General features: G+C 46.7%; 1 long non-coding RNA gene across 1 annotated transcript in view; it reads left to right on the forward strand.

The window, feature by feature from the left end:
• The window catches only part of LOC144754613 (uncharacterized), a 230,327-nt gene that overhangs the window by 73,834 nt on the left and 142,968 nt on the right, over positions 1-13,525 (forward strand). The gene's annotated exons all lie outside the window — the stretch shown is intronic.

Below are 13,525 nucleotides of genomic sequence, written 5' to 3' on the forward strand. Positions count from 1 at the left end.
CCAAGAATCAAGGGGGTCAAGAGTAGGTGGGAAAAACCCTTCTGTCTAACATTTCAATGAGAAAGCACCATCAGAAGCATCTCAATTGCTAGGCTTAGAAGTCTCCTAGGATAGCCCCAAGGTCTCAGGCCGATCTATCCCCTGGATTGACAATTCTGCAGACCTAGATGATGGGTTAAGGTAACACAGAAGAACAGATAGACTGATTTACACTGAAACAAACAGGAGATCCAACCATCGAGAGGTTGCCCATCCAGTTGCAGAAATACCATAGACCTGAATCATTGTTATTGTAGGAGGGACTCACAAGCAATCTCGACAACGGGAGGGGATGCAAAATCTACTCTCACTTTTACTAATCGCAAGAGGGGGTGATGGTGGGAGAGCGGAGTCCCTGCTGTGTGGACTTGTTTGACATTGGAGAAGAGGTCCAATTGTGAATTTTGATAACTCCTGCATTCAAAATCTCTTGAGACGAGGTAAGAGAACAATGATTTTTTTCATGCTAGTTCTAATTGGGGATTCAACCATGTTATTATACAAGCACAATGGCAATAATGCCCGGAACCACAGATTGCTTAACTGGGACTACCCAGGGCCCCCATCTCTGGCATACCACATGCTAGCAAACTGTCCTAACCCACAAATAAGATAATTAAAAATATGGAGTCTAACTGTCCGAGGACTGAAGGCAGCTGGTAAATTTGGTTATTCAGTCAGCACTCAAGAGATACAGGATTACAGGATGGATTTTCCTTCTACAGAATACACACCTACTTGAAAAAGACAAGTCACAATTGAGATCCTGGTGGTTACTGAGACAATGCCTGCCACACGACCAAACAAGAAGGGGGGGTGCCATACTCCTGCCCTGTGCATTCAGAGGTGTGGTGGTGGGGTTGGTAGTACAGGAGACCGATAGACTTTTGACAATGAGATTCACCCTGAGAAGGCGAGAGGGGTTGGCCTAACGGCTAAGGCGCTCGACCTCGGACTTGGGGATCTGGGTTCGAGTCTCGGTAACAACGCCAAAAATCTCCTGTGATTCTGGGCAAATCACTTAATCTCCCCCTGCCTAAAATAAAATAAAATAAATGAAAGTGTGTCCTCATGTAACGTAACTGGTGCTATGTAAAGCGCTCTGATACCTGATTCGGTTCGGGTCTAGTTCGCGCTATATAAAACTCTGCAAAAAAAAAAAAAAGGCAGACTATTACTTTGGCATAGATGTATGTGCCCAACGAGGCCAAGCAGAGGTGAATACACACTAGTATTCCTAAAAAATGTCAATCAATGGACAGAGAGATTCTAGTGGAGGGGCCTTTGTTATTGTGAAGGAATCCACCATGGATAAGTCAGACCAAAGAAAAGGGCAGACCGAGCCAAAGACCTTGGAAGGAAAACGGGGGCTGGAGGAGGTGCACCGTCCTAAAAGATGTATAGCGATAACATCAAAAAGCAAGAGATTACACATATGTTGTGGCCTCCCACCTAAGATAGAACTGACTAATTCCTTGCGCCTGCGATAACTACAAGGATTACACACTCAGATATAGGGGTCTCTGCCACACCATTTACACCTCATCCAGGCAAACCATCATCAACAAGTGGTGTGTCTGTGATAAGCTGCTTAGGAATGTAAAAAACTGAAATGAGAACCAAGAGGTAACCTTACAATACCTCTCCAAAAATTACCATTAAGGCACTGGGGTAGATATGCTGCGGGACGTCATGAAAGCAGTAACTAAAGGGACAATGGTCACCATGGCAGCCCACAATAATAAAGAGAGTGAGAGCTGAAAAGCACTGAGCTGGAAGATCAGGTAAGAGAGCTAGAATTAGAATTAGCCCAAGAAAATTGGTATTTATTAATAAAGCTCACACACAGCTTAGGCTCATAAATATGGACAGGGCAGAATATGCTTTGCACCAGACATAAGTTTCATAAAGGAGGAAACAAAGTGGACAGGGTATTGGCCTGTAAATCTAAGGCTATAATATACGGCCAAAGGATACAGTCCATTAGGACTCGTTCTAGGTCAGCACAATGGGTGATAGGAAAACAGTAGAGGCTTTTCAGGAATTCTAGCGTGAGCTATACTCTGCTGGTCGCAGTCCAGCTGCAGACACCTAAGGCTACCACAAGGTTTTGGGCTTCATGTTCTTACAACTAACCAAATAGAACGCTTAGAAAAACCCATTACCTGGCGATTAACAGGCTGTAACATGATAAAGCCCTCAGACCCACTGTATTCACTCCTGTATTTCTACAAAATGTTTTGTCATCCAATGCACCAATATGGATGAGACTCTTCCACTTTTTTCCTGGCCCCGATATAGGGACTTGTAAGAGTTCCATGTAAGAGGCATTTTAGTTATTCGGAAGCCAGGCAAATATTCCACTGTTACACTCCTAGTCAAATGTGAATGCTGAACTATTCACTGGGATTTTTGCACATAGGTTATACCCGTATATGTCCTCAATAATAGATCCAAATCAAGTTGGGTGTATATTGGAAATGAATTACACGGACAATACCAAATGTCTGATAGATGTAATGTGTAACATTAAAAAAAACAAGAAAACCCCATTACTTGTGACTGTTGATGCCGAGAAGGCATTTGGCAAGAGTGCACTGGTTTTACTTTGAGGAAAAACATAAAGCCTTGCACTATTTAGCAAATTTAAAACATGGGTGTTTAGTGGCTATTAAGAGCCTTATTCTAGGGTCAGAGACAAAAGGATTTCCTCAGAAGCATTCCAAATCCAGAGAGGCAAGAGACAGGGCGGCCCCATCCCCACTGCTGGCTGACCAGCATATAGCCCATGGTTCAAAGAGTGAGGAACAAATTGACAGAGGGTGGGAAATAGGGCATGACACCCATAAGATGTGCCTAATTGCAGATAATATTCTGTTGGTCTTAACCATTCTGACTCCCTATATTCAGACGGTGCTGGGTGACTTCTACCAGTTCAGAAGCATTTCAGGCTTTAAAGGACTAGTTACGTACCTTCAGTAATTCCTTATCTGGTAGAGACAAAGGGCCTGATTTAGATCTTGTTGTATGGGTAACTCCGTAACAACAGTGACAGATTTCCCGTTCGCTGAAATATAAATCCCATTATATCTTATGGGATTCATATTTCGTCAGACTGGATGTCCGTCACCGTTGTGATGGAGTAATCCACACGTCAAGATCTAAATCAGGCTCTATATCTAGCCGCCGATTATTTACCTTTGAATTTTCCCCAGGCGCCAGACTGGAGAGGGAAGATTTTTTGTGAGCAGTACCCCTACGCGCCTGTAGTTGGTGTCGATTGGCTCCGCGTCCGTCATCGGCTGCCCCTGAAGTGACGTCGTAGTACCTATATAGGTGCCACCCAGGCGTGCCAATGTCAGTTTCTTTTCATGACTTTCCACATCAGAAGTACAGATCCTTGAAGAACACTGACCACTGGTGTGTCAAAACTAGGGCCTTGAAAGGGGTCAGCCCTGTCCCTAGAAATCCGTTCACAGAGCGGAGAGGATGGGTGGGTCGGTAAGGAATCTGCGGCTAGATAATGTCTCTACCAGATAAGGAGTTACTGAAGGTAAGTAACTTGTTCATCTTATAGAGACTTCTAGCCACATATTCCTGACCTTTGAATAAATACCAAAACAATACCATCCCCGGAGGAGGGTCTGCGAACAAATTTCAAATTAGAAAGTCCTGCAGGACCAAACAGGCAGAGTGCCATCCCTGCCAACCTGACTGTCCAGACAGTAATGTTTGGTGAACGTGTGCAGGGAAGCCCAAGTTGCTGCCTGGCAGATATCCAGTACCAGAACTCCATGTGCTAACGCAGTGATCACAGCTTTAGCTCTGGTGGAATGAGCCTGCAAACATTCAGGAGGTTGCTTCTTGGACACAGAGTAGCAGATTTTGATGTAGAGCACAGCCCAGCTGGAGATGGTCCACTCTGCACCGCCTTACTTTTCTTCACACCAACATACCCCACGAAGAGTTGGTCGTCCACCTGGAACTCTCGTTTGAGATCTAGGTAGAATGACAATACTCTTTTTGGGACCAGATGATGGAATCGCTCCTATTCTTTAGAGGGAGGTGGAGGAGCATAAAAGATAGGCATGGCGAAAAATTAGCCTACATGAAATGGGGTGACCACTTTTGATAGAAAGGAGGCCCTTGTGCGAAGCACTAGTTTGTCAGGATAGACTGAGAGGTAAGGAGGCTTAGATGATCAGGCCTGCAGCTCACTCACCTCTACGGGCAGATGTAATTGCCACAAGGAAGGCTGTTTTCAGTGTGAGAAGCCTGAGAAAGAAGCACACGTTAAAAAACTTAAATCTAAATTAAGGTCCCACTGAGGCATAAGGAATGGTGAAGGAGAGAAGAGATGAGCAAAACCTTTGCGAAACCTATGTACAATAGGGGACTTGAAAAAAGAAGAATGGTCAGGCAACCGCAAGAAGGCACAAATGGCAGATATAGAACCCTGAAGAGTGTCCAGAGCAGAGCCCTGCTGGGCAAGGGAAACAATGATGAGTAAGACTTCAGAAAGAGGAGCAGAAAGGGGATCAATAGCTTTTTCTGCTCACCAGGTCGCAAATTCTTTCCAAAGGCAGGAGCATACCGTCTTGGTGGAGGGACTCCTGGCTGCCAAGAAGATGTTACAGACTTTGGGAGGAAGGTAGAAACCTGTCAACTGTCGCCGCTCAATCCCCACGTAAGAAGGCAGAGAGTGTATAAGCTCGGGGGAAAACCACTCCCCCTCTGCTTCAACAGAAGATCTTCCCAAAGAGGCATCCTGATCTGAGGATCGATGACCATGCTCAGTAGGTTGGAATACCAGACTCTCCGTGCCCAGGCCGGAGCCATAAGGATGACTTGGGCATGGGCAATTCTGATCTTCTTGAGAACTCTGGGCAGGGGTGGTATGGGTAGTAAGGTAGAAAGGAGGCCTGAGCTCCAAAGTGCAAAACTGCTGACATTGCACAGTATCTGCAAAAGCATATAGTTCTAACCAAAGGTCTCTTGACTGCTGAAAGACACCTTGCACCACCTCTGGGTGGAGACGCCATTCGTGATCCACTTAGGCATCTTCAGCTGAGTTAATCTGCTCTGGCCTTCAGTGAGCCCGCCAGGTGTTGAACCACCAGGGATATGCACTGCTGTTCCAGACATGCCCAGAGGTATGGGGCCTCTTGACAAAGGATCCTCGACCCAACCCACCCTGTTTGCCACAGAACCACATGGTGGTGGTGTCTGTGAACATTCAGATCGCACAGAGCACTGGCATATTAATATGGATGATGGTGAATCCTGCTGCTAGCTGCGTGCCCATGGTGGTAAATAGGCAGACTGGGATAGTTTGGAGGTGGTTGCAGTCAGGGGGTGGCGGACCGAGGTGTGTGGGTACAGCGACCTTGTCCACAGACGCTGGTGTCATGTGCAGTGGCTGGCGGGAACTGGTGCAGCTGGAAGCCTCTTCCAAAGCCACAAAGGGGGGCGCCCAAGCACCTGGCCGTAGCCAGAGTTCTTAAAGCGCTCAAGTGCCAAATCTGCTTTGTCTCCGTAAAACGGGTGCCATCGAAGGCCATGTTCATAAGGAAAGCTTGGCCATCCCCCGAAAAGCCATTCGTCTGCAGCCAGGCGTGGTGCCCAAGGGACACTGTCATAGCAACCGCTCTGCCTAGCGAGTCGGTCTTGTCAAGTCTGCATCGATTTGGAAACTTTGCTACATCTTTTCCATCAATGACAGCTTGGTATATTACAGCCTGGGTCTCCTCGGGGACCTATGGCAGCACTTGAGCAACCTTATCCCACAGGGTGTGGGAGCAACAGCCCAAAAGACATATGGTGTTTACAGGACCTCAATGCCAGGCTGCTAGAAGAAAACATCTTCTTCCAAAATTAGTCCAGCCTCTTGGGAGTCCCTTTCCAGAGGAGCAGTAGGGAAAGCACCTTGGGAGGTTGAAGTGTGGGGCGATGGCAGCGGGCAATCGTCCTATTCACATGAGCCCCAGTGTTGGGTTTGGACCAGGTACCCAAAAGGACATCAGTGAGGGTGTCATTGAACGTGAGTAGAGGTTTGGACATGGAGACTCCCGATGGCAGCCATGAGATTAGCCTTGACTGCCACTGAGGCTAGCTAAAGGTCTGGGACCTCAGCCGCTCTTTGCCCCACCATTGCGTAGGAAGCTCCCTCTTCCATAGCCACAGTAGTGGGTGAAAGCAGTCTAGCATCAGGAGAGGTATCCAGGCCACTGGCCTCACCCAGTTCCTCACACCAGACAATATTTTGTTCCTCCTAATAGGGCTGGTGTTCTAAAGGGTCCAGCAACCCCTTCTAGTTTTCCCCGAGGCCTAGCCCATGACAACAGGGCTCAGGCTCCGATCTAGGACGCAAGGCTCCTCTTGAAGTCGGCATCGGGAAATACCCATCCGACTCCAGGTCAGAATTGACTATGGGGATATAGTCACAGGTGGACGCCGGCATTGTGACCGGTACTGTGGAAGGTAGAGATGGTGCGACTGGCACCAGTCCAGATCCAGACATGGATCCTTTGTGGCCAGCTGGGGCTGAAGCCACCGGTGCAGAAATAGCTCGGGCCTCCTTCGACCCCATGTCCATGTCAGAGGGGTCGGCCTGCCCAAATTTGAGACATCAAGGCCTCATATGACTCCTTCAGTTGGGTGAGGGTTGCATCGGCTCAAGAAAAGTTGGGGAGGTGTGGAGTCGGCCCAGGAGCAGGTTCTGAGGAACGAGGCTTAGAATGTGGATACTCCCTCGCCCCGTGGGCCGACGAATAAGGAGAGGTCAAAAAACGATTTAACAACTTTTTTTTCTTGTGCCACGACTTACCCAAAATGTCCTGAGGACTTTGAACGGGGCGATGTAGACTTCGGGCTCCGGGACCGATCCCTTCCCCTTGACCACAACTTGTGCGGAGTCGCATGTCGGGCCAGCATCAGCTTTAGAGACTACTCGCTCAAAGCCTTCGGGTGCACGGCCTGGCAATCCAAGCACAACTACAGGTTGTGGTTGCACCCCAAAGACGGATGAGGTGCAGGTCTGTCACTGACATCGGGCGGTGATAGGCTCCACAGGACTTGAAGTCAAACTTATGCAATGACATCCTTGACACACCAGGAGGAAAACCTCAAAAACTGTTGACAAATTGTTGAGAAAATTCAGATAAAAAGTGACTGAGGGATAACTCTTCTTTCAGATCAGAACAGGGGCGGAAAGAAAAGAACGTCTGTTCTTTTCTTTCCGCCCCAGCCACACCAGGAGGAAAACCTAAAAAACCTCAAAAACTGTTGACATTGTCTGCACCCTCGGACACAAAGTTCAATAGTAATCAATTGTGCTAGTGTGAAAATCTCTAAACTGGGAACATTTAGGCGGAAAATAGTCCATTCCAGAAAACAGGGAGGGGTGGAACACGGTGAAGAATCGGCGGTTAGCTAAAGTATCCTCCGAAAACAGACTTACCAAAGACAAGTCAATTGTACTTCTGATGGATACTTCTAACTGCAGATCCCGCATCCTTAGAACAGGTCCCAACGCAAGTGCTGGGTCTTGAATGACTCAGACCAAAAAGTTCTGCAGGACCCAATGGCCAAAATGCCCTACCCAGCAGACCTGGCTATCAAGGCAGTAGGGTTTTGTGAATGTGAGCACAGATGCCCTCGTTGCAGCCTAAAATAGCCAGGACAGGCACTATGTATGCCAACCAGCCTCCTCTTGCTAGACGGCAGCAAGGCTTTTAACACCAAGCAAACAGTCCGCAACTCCGACAGTTTGATGTGGAGATGGGTCTCTGCTGGAGACCAGAGTCCTGGGAATTCCACACTCTGGAGGCTGCTTCTTTGCCATTGGGTAGCAGATTTTAATATGAATAAAAGAGGACTATCCATTGAAACAAGGGCCATCTTCGGCTTGGCTGTGCCTTTCTTTACCGCAGAGAAGCACAAAAAGAGCTGGTCTTTGCTGATGGATATAAAAATTGATAAGGATGCATTTTTCCTCCTCTTTGAGAGCTGTGGCTGGGCAAAGAACATCAGAAGAGTAATTAACTGATCAATGTGAAAAGTGGTGACAACCTTCAGGAAAAAAGCTGCTCTTGTTCCCAGCACCAGCTTGTCTGAAAAGAAGGAGGTGTAAAGCGGCTGAACTGACGAGCTTGGAGCTCAGTAACATGACAACCTGATGTTATGGCAATGAGGAAGGGAAGACTGTTTTTAGGATCAGCAGTCATAGGACACAGCTGTGAAGCAGTTCAAAGGGAGTACACATCAATAAAATAAGGACCAGTTAAGGGCATATTGTGTCAACACAAAAGGTTTTGGATGGAACATGTGGATCAAACCTTTGAAAACACGCTTCACAATAGGTGATTTCAACCAGGATGGTTGGCCCAGCAAATGCAAAAGTAACCTTTAACATTGTCTACAAGTCGTTACTTAGCCAAAGACCGAATGAATAGCAACACATTTGACAGTTCGGCTTGGAATAGGTCCATATTACAGGTGATAAACCAAGCCACAAACTTGTCCCAGCATCCCTCAAAAATGGATTTCGTAGAAGGATACCTGGCCACCAGGATGACACCCATTATTTCGGGAAATAGATGTCAGCTGCTGCCGCTCAATCTCCACACATAGAGAAGTGGATTGTGCACGCCTGGTTGCAAAACCCCGTCACTGCTACTGAAGACTCTCTTGGATTTGCAGCTTCATCTGAGGACAGATGTTCATGCCCAGGAGTTTAGGATGCGTCCTTCTCTTGGCCCAATTTGAAGCCACTAGAATGATTTTGGTCTGGTTGTTCCCGATCTTCTTCACGACTCCAAACAGGACAGTTAGTGACTGGAAAGCATACAGGAGCCCAGAGTACAAATCTAAGTGGAATATGTCACAGAGACAGCTTTCTTCTGCACTCCAACAATCAAACGTGTTGACTCAGTGTACTCTTGGCGGTGGCAAAGAGATCAAGTCAGGTATGTCCCCACTGGTGGAAGACAAACTGCACCACCCTTGGATGTCGTGGCCATTAGTGACCTGCTAGGCATCACCAGCTGAGTTTCTCTGCCTCGGCATTTAAAGATCCCACGAGGTTGTGAATGATCAGGGAGATGCCCAGATGATTCAACCAAGCCTGAGGTGCAACGCCTCTCAGCAGAAAGTCCAGGACCGCACCCTTCTTCCTGCTTGTTACAATAATTCATGGTGGTGGTGTTGCCCGTGAGGACCTGAACAAGTCTCCTCTTGCTAGACCGCAGCAAGGCTTTTAACACCAAGCAAACAGTCTGCAACTCCAACAGATTGATGTGGAGTTCTCTGGTCGCCACCTCTCCCTCCTTGCCTCCCCAAACCAGTAGTGAAACATCTGTCACCACCCTCAGCTATGGATCGGGTAAAGGAGTCTGCTGCTGGTCCAACTGCTCTCAAGCAGCCATCCACTGAAGATATTTTGTTGTCTCCTCCGAGATCCAGATAGAAACTGAAAGATTCCCTTGGTGCTGGCCCCACTGAGACTTCAGATATCTCTTCAGATCCTGCATATTCCACCTGGCATGATCTATTAGCTGAATGCAGGAGGCAATAGTTCCAGAAGCCTCAGAGCCATCCTCACTGAGACCCTGGACTGAGGCTGAAACATACAGATTTATATATATAGTCTGAATGTCCTGCGTTCATTTCCAGATAAAAGGCTCAAATATGTACCAAATCCAAAATTGCTCTGATGGAACAGAGCCCCTGCGAAGGAGTCAGTTGTGACTTCAGCAGATCAATAATAAATCCCTAAGTTGTAAGAAGGGTCACAGGTGACTGGAAGTGGCCTGTATCTGACTGTGGCAAACCAATCTTCAGTGTTGTTCAAGGTAGGTGAAGTCTAGTACTCGTGACCCTCAAAGATATGCTGTTACCATAGTAATCATTTTGATGAACACACAATGGGCACTGGTGACACCAAAAGGGATCACAGCAAACTAAAAATGTTCATGGCTGGCGAGTGGGAAGTTTGTTGCCCCTACTGGCCTGGGAGTAGCCTGCTAGATCCCCTCCCACAACCTCAAAAGGACTGGGGTATCTGATGTTGGCATGGTGGGCGTTGATACTGCCAGAAGGCTCGGCCTCTAGCGTAGCCTCGAAAAGAGTGAAATTGGTGTGGACAGCACGCTGTTGGTCTACTCTCTTTAAAGCATTTGAAGGCATAGTCAATTTTCTCGCTAAAGAGGTGGGACCTGTCAAAAGGCATATCCATGAGTGAGAGTTAGATTTCACTGGGAAAGCCTGTGGATTTCATCCACAAGTGGCTCAGGAGAACCAACCTCTCTGCCTAAGCTGTCTGTCTTGTCCAGTCCAGACTAGAAAACCTACCTTGTCACATACTTGAATGGTCTGTGCTAAATTGGCCCAGATCTTCTTTGTGACTGCCAGAAAAATGTCAGCCACACAGTTTCATAATGCATACGATTAGCAATCCAGAAAATAGCTGGCCCTGATGGACCTAAGGGCAAGGCTAGTCGAGAAAAAATATCCACTTCAACTCCCTATCTGGAGGGGTGATAAGGAAGGCATTAGGATTGACTTTGCTGTCGGAGGCCTGCCTCACCAAACTCTTTGGGGTCGATTGCTGTTTATAAAAAGCAAGGTTACTAACTACTGGCCCATGGCAACATGCCACTTGTCTACTTAGCAGTGGTCATGAACAAGGTTTTGTCCAACTACCAATGAGGCTATCAGCAAGTGCTTATCTAAATAGAAGCAGATGTTCCTAGGAAAATTGTCAGGGTTGCATTACATCTGTAAATTGTATTAATCTTTACTTCGATGAAAGGTTGTTGCAAATCTAGGACCTCAGTCTCCCTTTCAATTACCATGGACGCTGATATTTCCTTAGAACGATAGGAGATAGACATCAAGCCTGTATCAGGAGAAATAAAAGGCCCTCTGGACTCTTCTAGATCCAAATAGAAATTGTCATCATTGTATTTTCGGGGACAATTCATCCCCACAATCATCACCATCACCAACAGAAGCAGGTTGGCTCTGATCATAGTTGGACCCAAAGAGTAGTTGAACTACTGAATTGTGGCCTCTGGGCAAATGCACGGTCTTGCCTGAGTCAGAAGGAATGTGAGCTGGCTCAAGTGCAGCTTCATTTGAGGTCGGGAGAGATTTAGTTTGGAGATTATGGGCTTAACTTCCTCTTCCGTAGTTTGTGATGGTGTGGATCGTGTCACCGGATGTAGAATCGGCTACAGGTGGCACAGGCTGCGCCGAGGGCAAACCTGCCTGCAGTAACCCAGCTGGAGGCCTCCAAGGATCCGTGGAGCCAGAGGGAACAACCAGTAAGATGCTGAAAATGCCAAGCATGATTTCTTAAATGCCTCAATTTGTTGCAGTGCTGCTAATACACCAAGAAACTCGGGGGTATTGGAACCGGTTGTAGAATCAGCTCCTCAGCAGGGGACTATTTAGAGATCGCAGGGCACCTTGATGTCCTCGCAACTTCTTAGGAGGATAGTGGCGAGGCTGGAACCAGGCTTGCTTGGACTTCTTGTGTTTCTTGTTTAAACTGGACTTACTCAAAGTTTTAGAGTATTGAGAAGATATGTTGCAGGACTAGCGCCCGGAATGGGATTGAGTCTGTGTCCCTGGCTTTGAGCAGGAAAAGCCTTTGCATGATTCGGGACCATGTTGGCAACATACAGCTTCGCTTTGCTGTCCCGAACAGTCTTTGGATTCATCAGGGCACACTCACCGCACAAAGGAGTTATGGCCCGACCCAAGACACCAGCGGTACACCTCTTGGTGATCTGTTACAGACATTTGTTTGCAACAATCCCTACAAGGTTTAACGCATTTGATTTTAGGAGGAAACCTTTCTCTTGCACACTGGAAAAAGTTTTTGGAGAGAAAAAATGTCATCAAGGAATGAGAAAAATAAACTAGCTCCAGATCCCAATACAAAAGGACAGTAAGAAAGGAACTGAAGTCACCATGCCAGAGTGGCGCTTATATAGGAGTGCAGTCACTTCTGGGGTGGAGTGAAGTCAACGTGGAGCAACAAACTGCCACCTACCAGTGCATAGCTGGTATGAAGAAAAATCTTCTGTACCCAGTCTGACATCTGGGTGAAGAATCTGCAGGTAAACATATCCATTAGAATACTTTTTTTCATGCAATCACTGTGCCTCCTGTCACTGCAGGAGAGACTTCAAAAACACCAACAAAAACGACTAGGCTGGTAAGACAAACACCTGAAGAGTGTGTGTGTGTGGGGGGGGGGGTTGGGTATTCCAAACCTAACTAAATATAACCTCACTGTTTTGATTAGATACTTTCTAGAGTGAAACTGTTCAGAATCTGAGATGCAGTTTTTTTTACTGACCAAATCGGCATTCACTGGCATTCATATTGGAAAGATTCCCATGCCCCCATGGAAGCATAGAGTTTGGGGTCTGTGCTCCTCCACAGTTACCACAACAGTGGCAGTTTGTGATAAAGTAGCCACTATCAGAGGGCTGACAACAATTCCTCCCCATATTACTCTGTTCATCAACAACCCGCACTTCGCCCCTGCACTAGTCGGTCGTTCTTATGAGAAGCGCCAAGGGGCAGGCAGCAAGAGAACAGGTTAATTATACAATCAATCTGGTCTCATTTAGTCTGAACAGAGTACGTTTGAGGGTGGTTTCATGGAACAGGGGTATTAAAAATACCTTCAAATCCGTCACTGGGTCCCCATAATATTACAAAAACCCCTAGCAACTATTAGAAAGATTGATCTATATCATAAAATAAGATTAACACATCTTGTTAGATTTATATACATTTCTCAAAGTCCTAGTCTGAAAGGGGAAACAAAGCCTAGTGAAGAAGCGGTGGGAGAGAGAGTTGATGCACATTCTCTAACAACACGGAATAGAGAACCATCCATAGAAGAGTGTGCACCACATCAGCTAGCATTGAAGGAAGGGAAACACCATAGAAGACCATGCTGCCCTGGAAATATCCATCAATTAGAGTAAATATCTGGAAACCCTCAAAGCCCTGAGCGCTGGAGGAAATGCATGAATCCAGGATCTCTCATTTACTTGCTCTGGCATTACCCAAAGTTACAAAGGATGATTTTGGGAGCCACTGACAATATGCTAATCACTGCAATACCTAGATTCCTGACACATTATTTTAGGGATGCCAAACAGAAAGATCTATCCTTTACTTTACCAGAGGGGTAGGGTAAGGTCTCTGGCTGTATGCACTGCTTATACTGACTCTGGGACAATAGAGATGTTCCCTCTGGAGCAGAGGGAGAAAGGACGATTTTGAGAACCTGACAGCTCATAGCTAGTCTTTCCTTTAGACAACATTTTAAAGAACCAACATGTCCCAGATATTTTAGAGTCCAGTGATTCACCCCCCAAGCTGAACTTACGCATTCTGCTGGCAATTAACATACAATTTAAGGCTACATAGTAATTTGGGCCCATACGAACTGATGGTTTCA

Source organism: Lissotriton helveticus, chromosome 5_1, assembly GCF_964261635.1.
Source record: "Lissotriton helveticus chromosome 5_1, aLisHel1.1, whole genome shotgun sequence".
Classification (NCBI taxonomy): domain Eukaryota; kingdom Metazoa; phylum Chordata; class Amphibia; order Caudata; family Salamandridae; genus Lissotriton; species Lissotriton helveticus.